This window comes from Giraffa tippelskirchi, chromosome 2 (assembly GCF_054371585.1).
Source record: "Giraffa tippelskirchi isolate mGirTip1 chromosome 2, T2T-mGirTip1v1.2.pri, whole genome shotgun sequence".
NCBI classification, from domain to species: domain Eukaryota; kingdom Metazoa; phylum Chordata; class Mammalia; order Artiodactyla; family Giraffidae; genus Giraffa; species Giraffa tippelskirchi.
The window spans coordinates 172,954,050-172,972,750 of NC_137276.1; the positions used below are offsets into that span (position 1 = coordinate 172,954,050).

At 36.3% G+C, this 18,701-nt stretch overlaps 1 long non-coding RNA gene across 1 annotated transcript in view; it reads right to left on the bottom strand.

Moving 5' to 3' along the window:
• The window catches only part of LOC145525689 (uncharacterized), a 65,645-nt gene that overhangs the window by 7,697 nt on the left and 39,247 nt on the right, over positions 1 to 18,701 (bottom strand). The window contains exon 3 of the long non-coding RNA XR_014068364.1: positions 949 to 1,006. This is a non-coding gene — a long non-coding RNA (uncharacterized LOC145525689). The remainder of the gene's footprint in view (positions 1 to 948; positions 1,007 to 18,701) is intronic.

Genomic DNA, 18,701 nt, shown 5'->3' on the forward strand with positions numbered 1-18,701 from the left:
AGAGTTTACTGTTGAACTCTATATGGGCAATAAAATAACTTTCTAAATACTTATTAGAAGGCACTTTAGGCAGAGCTGAAAAATGAGAGTGGGGTCACTATTTCGGGACAGTGATATCTCATAGTTCTGAGGCGAACATTACATCACTTTTTGGACCAGGGATCAAATACCCCTTGCAATATTTGTGTTCAATGCTCAAAGAGCCTACACAAGGCCATCTCCATGGAATGGGTGTCCTTTGATAGTTTTCACCCATTGGTTCTGAAGTTTCATTTCATCTATACAATAACCCTCATTAAAAAAATAGGGGTGTTACATAATCACATAACAGCTATGTATTCATTTTATAGATGAAGAAACTGAGGCATAGGGATTATATAATATTCCAGAACCGGAAATTTGCAGGGGAGGGGTTCTGACACAGAACCCCTGTGTCAGCTCAAGCTTTTAACCACGGTGCATTCTGAAAACTCTGAGTCTGGTGTTACTAGTGCAGAATAAAGTGAGGTGATCAATCCCTCATTCTAGATACTAGCATTACTACTGTGGCATCTAAAGTTTTCTTTAGAATTTCTTTCACAGTGTCATTATGGATGAGCCTGTGTTAGGCTTAATGTCATCTAAATCTACCAAATCCTGTTTGTTTGGCTTCATTTTCCATATCTTTCCCCTTAAACTAAGTTGTCTACTGTTGGTGTCTGAATCCTTGTGAGAGAGTTCCTTACACCCCCTTTATATAAGAAGGCATCTGGGGTTAATATAATTACAGACACTCAGGCCTTTCACTAAGATTGAAATCAGATGCAAAATTTTCAGAATATCCCTGTCATGGAGAAGATGAACAATTTAAGCATATTCTCCAATAAACTGAAATTCTTGGTTAAAATCAGAGTGAAGATAAATATGTGTTTTCTTTTGTCAGCAATTGAAACTGATTTGTTTACTCACCTGTTTGATAATGTGATGATGGATATTGCAAGATACAGTACTGAACAGATAGAGGATTCTGTAATGAAAAAGTGAAAAATCAAAAACTTTAATATGCTTTATGTGTATTGAGGAAGAGCTGGCATTTACAAATGGCCTAGATTCTATTATTGTTTGAAATGTTGCTTTGTATTCTTGGTGTATTTTCTTCACCTTGCATTTTTCTAAGTCTGTTGGTAACAGTGCTAATGAAATGTTCTTCATATGCAAATACTTTACATGTTGGGAGAGCAGACATGAAAGAAGTTGATGATACAGCAGTGTAAGTGCCAGTGACAATATTCAGTTCAGTTCAGTTCAGTCGCTCAGTCATGTCCAACTCTTTGCGATCCCATGAATCGCAGCACGCCAGGCCTCCCTGTCCATCACGAACTCCCAGAGTTCACTCAAACTCATGTCCATTGAGTCGGTGATGCCATCCAGACATCTCATCCTCTGTCATCCTCTTCTCCTCCTGCCCTCAATCCTTCCCAGTGTTAGGGTCTTTTCCAATGAGTCAACTCTTCTCATGAGGTGGCCAAAGTATTGGAGTTTCAGCTTCAATATCAGCCCTTCCAATGAACACCCAGGACTGATCTCCTTTAGGATGGACTGGTTGGATCTCTTTGCAGTCCAAGGGACTCTCAAGAGTCTTCTCCAACACCACAGTTCAAAAGCATCAATCCTTCGGCGCTCAACTTTCTTCACAACCCAACTCTCACAACCATACATGATTACTGGAAAAACCATAGCCTTGACTAGATGGACCTTTGTTGGCAAAGTAATGTCTCTGCTTTTTAGTCTGCTATCTAGGTTGGTCATAACTTTCCTTTCAAGGAGTAAGCGTCATTTAATTTCATGGCTGCTATCACTATCTGCAGTGATTTTGGAGCCCAAAATAATAAAGTCTGACACTGTTTCCACTGTTTCCCCATCTATTTCCCATTAAGTGATGGGACCGGATGCCATGATCTTCATTTTCTGAACGTTGAGCTTTAAGCCAACTTTTTCACTCTCCTCTCTTACTTTCATCAAGAGACTTTTTAGTTCATCTTCACTTTCTGCCATAAGGGTGGTGTCATCTGCACATCTGTGGTTATTGATATTTCTCCCAGCAATCTTGATTCCAGCTTGTGTTTCTTCCAGCCCAGCGTTTCTCATGATGTACTCTGCATATAAATTAAATAAGCAGGGTGACAATATGCGGCCTTGATGTACTCCTTTTCCTATTTGGAACCAGTCTGTTGTTCCATATTGCAACAATATTAGTCATGGTAATAATAGAGAAAGTAGTGAGAGTAGTGTCTTATGGCTCCATTGGTAATTCACAATAGCTTCAATGCATACATTAAAGAACCCAGAAACAAAAGATCTGGCCACTGCATAGCCTGTCTCTCATCTCTTCCTTACCTCTGGGCCAAACCATTTCCCTCAAAACCATAGCACCTTAATTCCACATGAAAATGAGATGAGTTGATATCACCTCATTTTTTCTTTGTTTTGTAGATGGTTTGCTGGCAGTGAGAAAAGTAGCAGTTGGATTTGGACTAAATAAAAACTATGAAAAAAAATGAGTATATGAACCAGGGTGTCAACCATGGTTATGTATTGAGAACTGACAATCACAGCTTATACCGAAAACCAGAACACACGGTGGCGCACGTTTATATAGCTATTTGATTTTCTTTACCTGGACTTAGCAGCCCTGATGTAGATATAGAAACTGATTTTGTAGAATTGGTACATAGTTGGGAGTTTGAAAGTGTGAAAGTGTTAGTCATTTAGTCACGTCCCACTCTGGCAACCCCACGGACTGTAGCCAGCCAGACTTTTCTGTACATGGAATTCTCCAGGCAAGAATATTGGAGTGGGTTGTCATTCCCTTCTCCAGGGGATCTTCCCATTCCAGGGATTGAACCCAGTCTCCTGGGTTCAGGAGTTTCTTTATAGGCAGTTTCTTTATTGTCTGAGCCACCAGTGAAGCCTAGATAGGAGTTTACATGGAGGTAAGGTACTAGAGGGCAAGTAAAGTGGGAGCAAGTGATATAAAGTGCTCAAGATAATGGAACCAAGCTGGTGGTGGAAGGAACTGAAATAGGGGGAAAAAAAAAACTGATAGAAGGAAAATTAAAGTGTCCTAGAACTAGACATCTTAGTGAGCTTAAATAGTAGATCTAATGAACCTAAGGAACAGCAGAAGGGATGGGTAAAACGTAGGTACTTGTAATTGGAGGAAGACAATGAAACGTGTGACTTTGAAGTAGAGTAATGAAGTCAAGTGAGGGTAGATAGAGATAATGGGGAAGCCCAGGGTGAAGGGGTGACTCAGATACCTGGGAGGCTAGATTATTCAGCAGGTGCAAACAGAAAATGGAGAGTTACCAGAGTAGGGGATGACACAATCCTAGACAAGAAGGCAGGGAAGTGCAAGGTTTTAGGGATGGAGAGAAAATAGAAGACACATGTGTTAGTTTAGTGGGAGTAGACAATTTGGGGGCTTCCCAGGTGGTGCTAGTGGTAAAGAACCCGCCTGCCAACACAGGAGACTTAGAGATGCAGGTTTGACCCCTGGGTGGGGAAGATCCCCTGGAGGAGGAAATGGCAACCCACTCCAGTATCTTTACCTGAAGAATCCCATGGACAGAGGAGCCTAGTGGGCTACACGTCACAAAGAGTTGGACACAACTGAAGCTACTTAGCACACATGTGTGCAGACAATTTTTAGAAATAAATTTTGTATAGTTCCCCCCATCCTCTTTCTCCTCTTCCCACTCTTGTTCCTCTTCCTCCTCTTTTTCCTCTTGTTCTTTTCCTTGTCCTTCATCTTTGACTATAAGTTGTATGAAAAAATAGTGATTGAGATTTTAAGACTATATAGAGTTCATGAATTTGCAGCCCAGCTCCCTAAACAAAATAAAGCCAGTTAAAATACAAGGCTGAGTACTGCTATTATGCAAAAAATGGTGTTGTGTGACTGGTTGGTCAATTGTATACATTTTGCAAAGCCACTTTTACAGAGAATGTGTAATGGAAAAATGATCTCCACCTTCAAACAATAATATGTCTAATGCCTTTCTTCTCATTTGGGCAACATATTAGAACTCAAGATTTATAAATGTAGTTTAATATATTACAAAGGAAAGTTATTATAGTTTCTAATATACTTATCTGATGCTTCCTCTCATTATGTACCTAAATAAACATATATATTCCAAGTGACAACTGACATTTGGCCTCCATGGCCAAGAGAAAAACGAGACTTTAGTGAATTCATCAGGTGGTACTTTTTGTTTTACTCTCGTATCAATACATCTGCATATCTATATAGCTATCTAAAATTTATAAAATATATTTACATTTAATAATACATAATTAAATATGATTACATATTAATTCTTAATTTTATGGAATATGTATATTTTATTATAGAATATATTACATATAGCAATGTATAATATATAACCTATATATAACTTTATTTTATATATTTATATGTATTTTATAGATATTATAAATAAATTACGTATATAGATATATACACACACACACAAGCTGATAGGATTTTGACTGGATTTAATCTACTTAGCATTATCGTATCTTCCCAGAATCACAAAGTCAGCCAGAGGTAACATGTTAGATTTTATTTTGGATCCTGTTTTCTTAAAAGTTTTATATTATTAATTTTCTTCTGTCTTTTAGATTTCTTTAGGAATAGCATAACTCATTTCTTCCCTTAGGGACAGAATAAGCTATAGAAATGTTAAAACCTGCCCCCTCCCATTCACAAGAGTAATACATACATACATTTATATAAGCTTTGGGGTTCCCATCTACCACTGGGGAACTATAACAATAAAGGCTCTCTGAAATATGAGTTGGCATTTCAGTTTGGCCCAATTTCACCCTAAAGTTAACAATTCTGTGCTCACATTTAAAAAAAGGTTTAAAGTAGTGCTGAAGATGGAATCTGATAAGCAAATTTTTGTATAGTTCCACTTGCTCTCTCATTTTTCTTTTTCTCTTTTCATTTTAAATAATGAAAGCAGTAAGACTGGAAAGGTCAAACACTTTAGATTTTGTCAGGCAGTTTGGGATTTCTCCAGTGAAGAATACATCCCAATTCCCTAGAATGTCAAATCAGCAGCTTAGTTGGTCACTAGAACCAGGACAGACGGGATCCCCCAGGAGGGTTGGCCCATTTTCCTTCTTACTCACACAATTAAAACTTGAAGTTGTAGATTAATTTGACCTCAATTTTTTTTTAAAATAAAACTATTGTTTTTCACCTTGAGAGAGTTTAAGCCAACAATATGAAAAAAAATTGAACTGTTCTTCTAGAGATAGATCAAGAAGAGCAGCAGATGAAGAAGTGGAATGCCATATTTTTATATAGGTTGTTTATTTAGGAAGTTGTAAGTAAATATCCATTGTGTAGACCATTGCATGTGTTTGATCAGCAGTGCCATTGCTAATATCAGGATCCAATTGTTGCACTGAAAATATGTGGCTTGGATGTGGCTTAGTCCAGTTGAAAAAAAGGATTTTCCTTTTCTTTTTTGCGTTGAAAAGCTTCACAAGCCTTGTCTTTGTTTGCTTCCATATTATGTGACAGTAGACAGGAGCATAATATGGTTTTGTAAATAAGTTGTGAACACAGGGTTCTTGTCTGATTTACTCATGACAGTGTCCAGCATTATCCCTAACACATTATGGGTTCCTAATAAGTGCCTATTGAACAAATGAATGGATGAATAACTGACTTTTGGTTAGAAGACTTGAATTTTGTGATAGACATTCTGAGTGGTTATGTCCAAATTATTTAATTCCTTTGTGTGGCTTCTCCCTCTTAGAGTTTCTATGGTTATTATAAAGATTAATAATATTGGTTATTATTTATTCAGCTAGGGTTATTAGTTAGGGACACAGTTCATTAATAGTATTAATATTGTTTGTGTGTATATTACTATTATCACTCACTTTTGATGTCCTTACTGTTTCTATCACACTGTTATCTTCAGTTTCAATCAAAACACTCTCAGCATAGAATATTTTTTGGAAAATAGTCTGATAATAGTATCATTTGTGTTGCTGTTACTATTGTATTATGGCATAAATGACATAGTACATATGATATAGTACATAATTTTTGTCAATATAAAAATTATTCAAACCACAATATTGTTTTGAATACCTACTCTATGCAATTACTATTTGAGTCATGGAGGGTATTACAATAAACCAGATAGTCACAATCCCTGAACTTATAGTCTAGTTGAGGATAATAGTGCACAGAAAAACAGCTACAAAGGAGGTGAAAAAAAAGATAATGATAAATACTTAGAAGAATATAAATGGGTTAAATGTGAAAGAAAATGATGGAGAAATGAGTACATTAGATTGGGTACTCAGAAAGCTCTCTGAGAAGAGATGGTTTTTTAGCTGAACCTCAAATAAATATGGAACCAATGCAAATGTCCTAACAGAGAATGAATGTGGAAGTTTCTAGAACAACAACAAATTCATTGTGGCTGAAACACAGACAGCAAGTGTATAATGATATTTTGTACCAGGATTTGATGCACAAAAACAAGTAATGAATTTTTCCCCATTGTCTCTTTATAAAACTGTTATTTCTTTTATTGCAATAAGAGGAAGAAAAGCTAAAATAAAATGTGAGTTTAGAGTTTATTTCCAGTACAGTTGTTCCAGTCTACTTGTTGGGCATGCTGGGTGGTGATCAGGAGGCTGACAACATGTAAACATGTGGACATTCTCTGGCTTTGCAAGCAGGAAGTGTGTTCTGAGAGAGGACTGAATTTTGCATGTTTTGTTGTGCTGTTTCTTTCATAGTAAAAGGAAGATGCACTTGAGAAAGAGGAGATTAAGAATGGGAAAATAGACTAGGAATATATTTGTATGTCTCTGAAAATAAAAACATGTTCTTACACATGCTTGACTGTCATAAAATGTCATAAGAGGTAAAAATAAATGCATTTTATAACATCAGAAATGGTTATGGATTGGGATTCATAAATACCATTGAATGGTAACTCAAATATTAGGAAGAATATATAAAGTGTAGATTTTTAGTAGACATTTGTGTCTTTCATTATGAAAATTATAAAACACACTCAATACCAGTAAGGAAAAAGTAGTGTAGTGCACCTTGTATGCCCATCATCAACTTCAACATTTATCAATATTTCACCTATGTTGTTTTACCTAAATTACTGCTTGACTTTTTTTTTCAGAGTCTGCAAAGCAAATACTAACTTTGACATTTTTTCACTCATAAATAATTTAGTATGTTTCAGTGTGCTTTAACAGACAAGGGCATACTTTTATTTTTTATTTTTTTATTTTTTTTATAAATTTATTTATTTTAGTTGGGGGCTAATTACTTTACAATATTGTAATAGTTTTTGCCATACATTGACATGAATCAGCCATGAGTTTACATGTGTTCCCCTTCCTGGACCCCCCACCCACCTCCCTCCCCATCCCATCCCTCTGGGTCATCCCATTGCCCCGGCCCTGAGCCCTTGTCTCATGCATCGAACATGGAATGGTGTTCTGTTTCACATATGATAATATACATGTTTCAATGCTATTCTCCCAGAACGTCCCACCCTCACCTTCTCCAAACTGGAGCCCATTATACAGAGTGAAGTAAGCCAGAAAGAAAAACAACAATACAGTATACTAATGCATATATATATGGAATTTGAAAGATGGTAACGATAACCCTATATGCGAGACAGAATAAGAGACACAGATGCATAGAACAATTTTATGGACTCTGAGGGAGAAGGTAAGGACATACTTTTAAAATACTACCACAATAATATTATCATATCTACCAACATTAAAGACATTTGTTCATATTATTTAATAACTAGATGTATTCATATTCCCTAATTGTCTTAGAAGTGTCTTTCTATAATTGGTTTGTTCCAGTCATGATCCAAAAAGGGTCCACAAATTGAATTTGGTTGTAATATCTCTTAAGTCTCTAGTGTATCATGGCCTTCCTTCTCCAAAGTTTTTGTTTGTTTAGAAAATTGGGCCATTTGTCTTGTGAAATATCCCATAACTAGATTTGATTTTTTTCCTTCATGCTCTTGTTTAAATTGTTCCTCTACTCCACATATTTTCCATAATTAGAGTTTGATTAGATTTGGAATCAGTTATTTTTTTCAGGAATATTTGATCGGTATGCCTAGTGTATCTGCATCACATGTGTAGGAAAGCACCTAATAGTTGTAGTCACACTTTTAGTGACGTTAAGATTAATCAATGGATTCTGCTATCATTCATCCGGTCCTATCTACTATTAAGGTTTCCATTAATATTTTACCTAATAGTTTTAGTTTCCATTGATGAGTATTGCCTAAGCCATGATTTCATTAAGGGGTTATGAAATAGTGATTTTAAATTATACATTGTTTTCCACCCAGAATTCTTCTATGAAGAAGAATTTTTCTTATCAACTATTTGATTGCTATGAATTGTGCTATAAGATTCTCCTAGCATCCATGTAGTAAAACAAACCAGCCAAGTAGAATAGTATCAATAAGTACAGAAGATGGTCTATCTGTTTTAAGATGCTACCTCTGATCGAGATCATATGGAGGCTTTACAGAGAAGTTAATGTTAAATTGACTTGCTTCCTTCCCTTTCTTTCCTTCCTTCTTCTCTCCTCCTCTCCCACCTTCTTTCACCTTCTTTCCATCTTTCTCCTCTTCTTTACCCCATTCTGTTTTTTTCTTTCTTTCCCTCCATGCAATAAAGCTCACAGTTCTAAAGTGTGCAGTTTGGCAGATTTTAACAGATCTGTGTAAATTGCTGTTGTTTAGTCACTTAGTTGTGTCCAACTCTTGCAACCCCATGGACTGTAGCTAGCCAGGCTCCACTGTCCATGGAATTTTCCAGGCAAGAATACTAGAGTGAGTTGCCATTTCCTTCTCTGGGGGATTGTCCCAACCCAGGGACTGAACCTGTGTCTCCTACTTGGCAGGTTAATCCTTAACCAATGAGCCACCTGGGAAGTCCTGAGTGTGTATATGTAAAGTAAAAGTGAAAGTCGCTCAGTCATGCCCGACTCTTTGAGACCCCACGGACTATACAGTCCATGAAATTCTCTAGGCTAGAATACTGGAGTGGGTAACCTTTCCCTTCTCCAGGGGATCTTCCCAACCCAGGGTTATGTAACTTTATTTTAAAGCAAGATATATTAGGTTGGTGCAGAAGTAATTGCGGTTTTTGCATTGTTGAAATTTGCCATTTGATGTTGGAATACATTCTTAAATGTGGTTATATTATACAGAATTGCAGTGTGCATTTCTTGATTTATGTTTTTTTGCTAATGACTTACTACTTGTTGTTTATTTTATATGTATTTTAGACTATGGGAATGATGTTAGACAAAAAGGAGATTTGAGTAATTTTCTTATTTGAGTTCAAAATGGGTCATAAAATGGCGGAAACAACTTGCAACATCAACAATGCATTTGGCCTAGGAACTGCTAATTAACATACAGTGCAGTGGTGCCTCAAGCAAGTGTTGCAAAGGAAAGGGGAGCCTGGAAGATGTGGAGCATAGTGGCTAGCCATCAGAAGTTGACAACGACTAATTGAAGGATCATAGAAGCTGATCCTTTTACAACTACATGAGAAGTTGCCAAAGAACTCAATGTCAACCATTCTATGGTCGTTTGGTGTTTGAAGCCAATTGGAAAGGTGAAAAACCTTGAGAGGTCCGTGCTTCATGAGCTGACTGCAAATCAAAAAAAAAAAAAATAGTTTGTAGTGTCCTCTTCTTTTATTCTACGCAACAACAATGAACCATTTCTCAGTAGTTGGACTGAGAAGAAGCTCCAAAGCACTTCTCAGAACCAAACTTACACCAAAGAAAAGGTCATGGCCACTGTTTGGTGGTCCGCTGCCCATCTGATCCACTGCAGCTTTCTGAATCCCAGTGAAACCATTACATCTGAAAAGTATGCTCAGCAAATCAATGAGATTCACTGAAAACTGCAAAATCTGAAGCTGGCATTGATCAATAGAATGAGCCCAGTTCTTTTCCACAACAACACTTGACTGCATGTTGCACAACCAATGCTTGAAAAGTTGAATGAATTGGACTTCAAAGTTTTGCTGCATCCACCATATGCATCAGACCTGTGACCAACCGGCCACCACTTGAAGCATCTTGACAACCTTTTACAGGGAAAATGCTTCCACAACCAGCAGGATGCAAAAAAAACTTTCCAAGAGTTCATGAATCCTGAAGCACAGATTTTTACACTACAAGAATAAACAAGCTTATTTCCTGTTGGCAGAAATGTACTGATTGTAATGGTTCCTATTTTGATTAGTAAAGATGTATTTTAAGTCTAGTTATAATGATTTAAAATTCATGGTCCAAAGCTGCAAAACCCAATAGAATGTTTACATTGTCACAGAAAGTCCTCTGGCTCTTTCCAGTCACTTCTAACTCTCTCTCAAGAAATGACTTTCTTATTTCTGATGTCTATCTCTGTAAATAAGTTTGCTCCTTCTTGGAGTTTATATCATACAGTATGGGACTTTCAAATTTTGCTTTTGCATGTAAGCAAAGATATATCTTGGAGAAGGAAATAGCAACCCACTCCAGCATTCTTGCCTGGGAAATCCCATGGACAGAGGAGCCTGGCAGGCTACAGTCCATGGGGTCGCAAGAGTCAGACACAACTTGGTGACTAAACCACCACCACCAAAGATATATCTGGACACTTTTGCTTAACATAATGTGTTGGAGAATCATTTGTCTTGTCATGTGAATCAGTAACTCATTATTTTCTAGTCCTAGATATATCGCATTCTCCAGTTGGTGGACATTTGCTTCTTTCTAGCTTTTAAATCGAATGGATAAGGTTGCTATGAACATTTTTTTTTATTTTCCAAATCTATTATGTGGACATATGGTTCATTTCATTTCATATTATCTCTTGGATAAAACCTTTGGGAGTGACACTTCTAGACCCACAAACATGCAGTGAATTGATAATTCACCTTTATTGTAGTATAATTGAAGTATACCAAACTTCACTAGTTTGGGCATGTATATACACTCTTGATCAAGATAAATATTCCCATCATTTTTCAAAAGTATCCTGTGTCAAGTATCTGTAATTCACTTACATCTAAACACCCCATCATAGAAACACATGATTTGCTTTCTGACACCATAGTTTGCATAGTTTGTAGACTTTCATATAAATGAAAGAACACAATATGTGTTCTATTTTTCCTGGCATAGTTCTTTCAGCATAAAGATTTTGAGGAACAGTCCACATTGTTGTGCATTTCTGTAATTCTTTCTTTTCATTGCTGAGTAGTATTTCATTGATATACCACTATTTGCTTATCTATTCAACTGTTGATGAATATTTGGATTTTCCCAATAGTTTTTGGCTATTACATATAAAGCTGCAATGAATATTTACATATATAAGTCTTTGTGTGGACATTTGCTTTCTTTTCTGTTAGGGAAATAACTAGTTGTAAAATGATGGAAACTAGTTGCAAAATGATGGATGATAGGAATATATTGAATTTTTAAAGAAACTACCAAACTTTTCCCAAACATATCCCAAAGTGGTTATAGCATTTCCATTCAAAGAATATGAGTTGCAGTCGTTTCACATCCTCTTTAGGACTTAAAATGGCTAGATTTTATTTCTTGTAGTGGTAGTGGTAGTTTTTAAGTTTTAACTTATCTAATGGGTACTCTTGCCTGGAAAATCCCATGGAAAGAGGGGACTGGTGGGCTGCAGTCTATGGAGTCACCAAGAGTCGGACACAACTGAGCGACTTCACTTTCACTTTTCACTTTTCATGCATTGGAGAAGGAAATGGCAACCCACTCCAGTGTTCTTGCCTGGAGAATCCCATGGACAGAGGAGCCTGGTGGGCTGCTGTCTACGGGGTCACACAGAGTCGGACACGACTGAAGCGACTTAGCAACAGCAGCAGCAGCAATGGGTATATAGATAATATCTCCTTGTTCTCGATTTTTATTTCACCAATGCCTAGTGATACTCAGCATCATTTCATATGCCATTGGCCATTCATATCTTTTCAAATCTTGTATCTGTTTTCTTGAGTTGTTAGCCCTCTTATAATTAGGTTCAAAATGTTCTGTATATATTCTAGATTCAAGCTCTTAGTCTGATCAGCATGAATATATTCCACCAGTCTGTGGCTTGTCTTGAATTTTTTAATGTTGTTGATGATGAAGTTCAGTTTATCATTGTTTTCTTTCATGTATGCTTCATCCTATCATATTCTAAGAAATCTTACTTACCCCACAATCACAAAGATTTTATCCTAGGAGTTTTACAGTTTTAGGTTTTACATTTAGGACTATAATCCAGTTTGAGTTAATTTTTATGTGTGGTATAAGGTAATGGAAGATGTTTACTTTTTTTTTTTTTACTACAGGAACTCATTTATTGAAAAATCTTCCTTTTTCATTGAATTTCCTTGGGACCTTTCTCAAAAATCATTCAGATATGTATTTGGCTATTTCTTGACTCTCTTTTCTGTTCCATTGATCTGTGTTTATCTTTTTGCAAATATCCAAACTATCTTGATTATTACAGTTTTAACAATAAGTCTTGAAATCAGGTCAAATAATTCTTCTAACTTTGTTGTTCTTTCTTTTCATTGCTTTATCTATTCCAGAGCCTTAGAATTCCTGTAAAGATTTTTAAGTCAACTTGTCAATTTCTGTTAAAAAAAAAAACCCTGCTACAAAATGGTCCCACAAGGACGTTTATTACTTAGTGATAATGGGTAATCATGCATTAATTTATTATTTCCTTCATTCATTAATTGTGAGTGTGACATATGCAGAGACTTATATTGGAAATACAAATACATATAACTCTAAGTTATAAATGTATCATCTTTTAAAAATTGTGCTTCAAATGCAGGAGAATAGTAGAAAACATTATACTTTGTCATATGTGCTATGAAGAAAATATGAAAAGACTGTTGTAGGGCCTGAGACTAGGTTCTCTGTCTGGGAATGAGGGAAAGTGGTAGAGTAACTAATATATTATTGTGTTCTATGTGTTTACCTTAGGATTTTTGTAGCTTAGATCATTCAATTTCAATATTATATAGATCACACATGTTTTTATTATGTGTTTATGTTTTTCTCATATTCAGTGGTTTTATCTGTCCTTATGCTAAAAAATTGCTTTTTAAATTTGATTCTCTTTATTACAAACTTTATATACAATTAAGAAAATATTTTAAGACAAAAATAAATTTAATTTAATTTTAAAAATAAAGCCTACTAGAATTTTGATTGGAAGTACGTTGCATCCTTAAGTCAGTTGAGAATCAGTTTGAGAATAATTTCCATATTAATATTGAGCTTGGCCAATCGATTTTTGACAAGGGCACTATGTTAATTAAATGAGAGAATGTATTTTAACTGATGATTCTGGAAGAACTGGATGCTCACAATAGCAATAAAAATGACTTCTATATCTACTTTATCCCATGTTCCAAAATTAATTTAAAATGATCATACATTTAAAACTATAGCTATAAAGCTCTTGAAGAAAATGTGAGAATATTTTTAATCTTATAGATGGCAAAGATTTCTTAGAATCCAAAATGTACAAGCCATAATAGAGAATAAAAATCCTATTAAGTTTGAGATCATCAAAATTAAAAACATCTGCTCATCAAAAGGCATCATTAGGAAAATGAATAGGTAAGAAAAAAACCTAGAAGAAAATACTCAAAATGCATTTCTCACTAATAAATTGTATCAAGAAATAGAAAGCACTCCTAAAAATCAATAATAAAAAGACAAACAATCTAATTAAAAATGAGCAAAAGTATTGAACAGACAATTTACAAAGGAAGATATATGAATGACCAATAAGAACCTGAGTAGGTGCTTAACATCATTAGTCATCCTGGAAATGCAAATTGAAAACTCAATGAGGAATGCAAACTGAAACTTCAATGAGATACCATTTCACACTAGCTAGAATGGCTAAAATTAAAGAAAAATAAGACAATATAAAAAGATCTTGAGAATGTGGGGAGTAATTATAATTTCATATGTGCTAGAAACATGTATAGCTTCCCCTATGGTTCAGGGGTAAAGAATCTGCCTACCAATGCAAAAGACATGGAGGGGTTCAGTCCCTGGGTTGGGAAGATCCTCTGGAGAAGAAATGGCAACCTACTCTAGTATTCTTGCCTGAAATGGACAGAAGAGCTTGGCTGGCTACAGTCCATAGGGCCACAAAGAGTCAGATACAACTGCGCACACAGCTAACTAACTAGAAATATTAATATGTAAAGTGTCACAAGCATTTTTTGAAAACTATCTGGCTGTTTCTTAGAAAGTAAAATATATCTTGATCCTTGAGTGTAACTGTAATTCTTATTTCAGCCCCCTGTTGGTAAGAGAGGCAGCCCAATGTCTTGACATTGTTTAGAGCCACAGATAAACCTGGCTGTACTGTTTGTCACCAGGGGCTGATTAATGTGCCTCTCTTTTCACACAATTCCAGACCTTGCTTAAGACGGCGGAGGCGGAGGGGGGTGGGGGTGGCGGGGGGGCAGGGTGGAGAAACATTAGTACCCACCTGGAAAGCCATGCCAAGGTATGCTCACTTTCTCCCTCACTGAGCCTCTGGGGATATAGAAGTTTCTTAACCTGTGATATAGACTGACTCCCAGTCAGTCTAGTATGTTGTAGTTCAGTATGACTCTTTGGAGAAGGAAATGGCAACCCACTCCAGTGTTCTTGCCTGGAGAATCCTAGGGACGGCGGAGCCTGGTGAGCTGCCGTCTATGGGGTCGCACAGAGTCGGACACGACTGAAGCGACTTAGCATAGCATATGACTCTTGTTCTTTTTCTTTCTTTCTTTATCACTTTTGCCATTAGTGTCAAGACTAACCAGGTGACTGATTAGGCAGAATAAAGCTTGAAGAAAGTTAAAAAAGACAAGGATGAAGAAAGTAAGGAATAAAGGGGTAAAAAGAGGGAGGACTAAGTTGGCCTGGTGGACGAGGATTAATCATTCTAGTGCTATATTTAAGGAAGAAAACAAAAGAAAAAGGGGGAAAATTAGACTTAACTAGTTCTTGTCCTACTTTATTCTAATAGTGTGATCAGTTGACTACAGGGCATTTTCCTGTAGAATTCCCATATCTGCAGCATGTCACTTTCTCTCTCTTTTTATCATGATTTCCACTGGTCCCTGTTAAACTTCATTTTGTTGATTTCTGATTACTTCTCCAACTTAACAACGTAATTTTGAATTCAGATGCCATCCTCCAGAGTGCTGCCCTCCCTGAACCTTCCTGGGTTTCATTTGTAAGTTTGGGAATAACTCTATTACCATTTCATGGTTGGAAATATTAAATATGCAGTTTGAAATGCATAATAAAATTCCCTAAACTATTTCAAGGTTTCACAAACATTTAGAATGATCAAACCCATAGTGTCCTCATGATTTATGGTTTAGAATTTTCATTTTGTGCTAAAACATCAAACTCTGATATGGTATAAATTGTTATTTACACACAGCTAGGAGTTCTGATGACCAGACCAAAAGCAAAAACTCGGTGTCATTCCAGTGTGAAGTCAGCAATAAGAAGCCAGAACCACTTGATAATTAAGGAATATGAGTAGAGCTGCTACTACAAACCTAATTGACACAGAGATAATCTGTTAAATAACAAATCAAAACTGCCAAGTTCAGATTTTGTTTTATTGCAACATGTAAACAGTTTTGGTTTTTTTTTTTTTTATGAATTATACTCTGTTTGAAATATATGAAACATTTTAATTTACATCTGATGTTTAAAATATTTTCTCTCTGAGGAGCAGGTATCCATCATACTTAAGCAAGCAGCTTTGTTTGTTGAATCTGACAACAGTTTTCAATGAAAGGGGAGATTGTCTCATTCACCTCAGATTTTATAATATGTTGAGAGTCTTCTCCCAGTCTCTCTTGCTTCATCTGCTATTAAGACACATGATGCTTTCCTAGTCTCCCTTCCAGTGTAATTCACAGCATTTCCCAGAGCTGCACATTGTCAACACAAGGCTCCAGAGTTTCCCAGTGGAAGAAGCGAGTCATGAGATACCAGGATTCCTGGTTGCTATTTCTAGTTGGTCCCAAACTGAATGCATAACTTGTTCAAGTTGACACTTCCTGCTGTGATGTGCTGTGCTATGCTGAGTCACTCAGTCGTGTCCAGCTCTCTGACCCCATGGATTGTAGCCCATTGGCTCCTATGTCCATGGAATTTTCCCAGCAAGAATACTGGAGCAGGTTGCCATTTCCTACTCCAGGGGATCCTACCAATCTAGGGATCCAACCCGTGTCTGTTGTGTCTCCTGCAGGTGACGCAGGAGACATGGGTTTGATCCCTGTGCAGATCTTGACCACTAGCACCACATGGGAAGCCGTGAAATCTCTGAACACCTTTAAAAAAGTTGTTTGTGCTAAACAATTTCTGAATTCTCTTCCACTCATGAAGTATGTTCCTATTTGTTCCTTCCACTCATGAAATATGTTCCAATTCATAATTGTTATCATCCTGCTTTTGAAAAATGCAATGATGTATTATTCCTCAATACACAAAATAGTATCAAAATGCTACTCAAGGACAATAAAGAAGGTGCATAGAGGTTCTGATGCTCTTTCTAACAATAATGATGATATTAATAGCGGCTGACATTTATTGAATGTTATGTGCCAAACAGTGCTGTAAGCCATGAACATATTCATGTAATCTTCAGAGTGAACCTGATTGACACAAGAGTAAACTGAGCAGAGAGAACTTAAATCTCTTTCTGAGCAAGTAGGTAACTGAACTGATGTGACAGGTGGTGGAACCTCACCATCTGAATCTGAAGTTCATGAACTTGACCACATCATACCCTGTCATTAAATGTTATGGCCTAGGTTGAAGGAGGCACTTTCTGGTATTTTAAAGTTGAGAGACCAAGGAGCCTAAGTTAAGCAAAAGATCTTCAACATCACTTCAGTCTAAAGTGTAGACACCACTTCAGCATTTATGAAGAAAGGTGAGTGGATTAGAAGACAGACAGACTGGAAGTACCTAGGGAGGGCTATTTATACTCAATTTCTTATGAAGCGTATAATTATCATGTGGCAAATGGGATTTAATGTTTTAGGAATATTATTATTAAATTTCTAAAATACTTTGAAAGTTGAATTTCATGATTCCAGTAAGTTCCCCCTGGATTTTATAAGCATCTATCTAATCTTTTAGCTATAGTTGAAAAGTGCATAAAATTAGAAAAAGTTAAAGAAAAGTACATGCTCCTTATGAAAGATAACATTTGCTCTTGTGTTATTTTTGCTAAATAGAATTTAAATTACCTTACTATATTCCATTGAATAAGTATACCATAATTAGCCATTCCTTTCCAGGAGGGCATTTAGGTTCTTCTGATTTTTCACCATTATCAGTCATGGGGATAATGGACGTCTTTATATATGGATCTTAATCCATGGATGCTTTGGCTGAATTTGTAGAAATGGATTTACTTGATCAAAATTGATAATAGGCTCTCTGGCTTTTAATACATTTTGCAGGATGCACTTTTTGAGCACTTTTTTCTTTCTTTTTTTTTTTTCCTGCTGGAAATGGGATTGCGCCAATGCATTAGTATAAGCAGCAGGTTAGGTTCAGGGGTCCTGTGATGACGTTCAGATGTTATTTAGCATAAGAAAGTTATCTCCCACTGTCTCTCCAGAGTGAGATTCAATGACCAAGTGCCTCTTGTTTTTGCCAGGAAAGATTACCTGGGGAAATCCAATACAGAACTTGAAACAAACATCTGAGAAATCTATTATTCCTGACTAACCATTGACATTGTAACTTCTCATAGATTGTCAGATACAGTAATTACTTATACTCTTTCTTCAGACATCCACTTGAAATTTGACCAAGAATTTCATACCTTCTGGGTAAATATAGAAAGTAATTTGTGTCAATACTGCTCAAAATTCTTTTTGACCCTTATAAGGAGTTTCAACTATAGAAAATATCATATATATGATGTCAGCATTTACAATGAGATAAAGTTATATGACTATTTTATAGGTTAGAAATGAAATAATGAGTTAAGTTAATGTTTACATGCTAAGTCACTTCAGTCGTGCCTGATTCTATACAACCCTGTGGACTGTAGCCCACCAGGTTCCTCTGTCTGTGGGACTCTCCCAGCAAGAATACTGGAATGGATTGCCGTGCCCTCCTCCAGGGGGATCTTCCTGACCCAGGGATTGAACCCACGTCTCTTATGTCTCCTGCATTGGCAAGCAGGTTGTTTACCACTAGCACCACCCTAGGTTAATGCTTATGTCATTTTAAAATATTTTATTATGAAGACAATAAATTTTCAAAGTGTTTTTCAAATTTAATAATGATATAATATCCCTAAAAAGTTTGATTGTTTTGTATCCCTCCTTGTGGTATGTAGGACTGAGCTTTCTATAATGAAGCACTTGCTATAACTGCACCAAGTTCTGCCAGACCTCAGTATTTGGTTTCTGTGGCTGATTTTCAAACCTACTTATTTGCCTCAGAATCTTCTCCATTTCACTACTATATGTGACTAGCTAAAATATATTTCATGTCTAAAGGGAAATGCAATGTTCTTTGAACCTAAGAA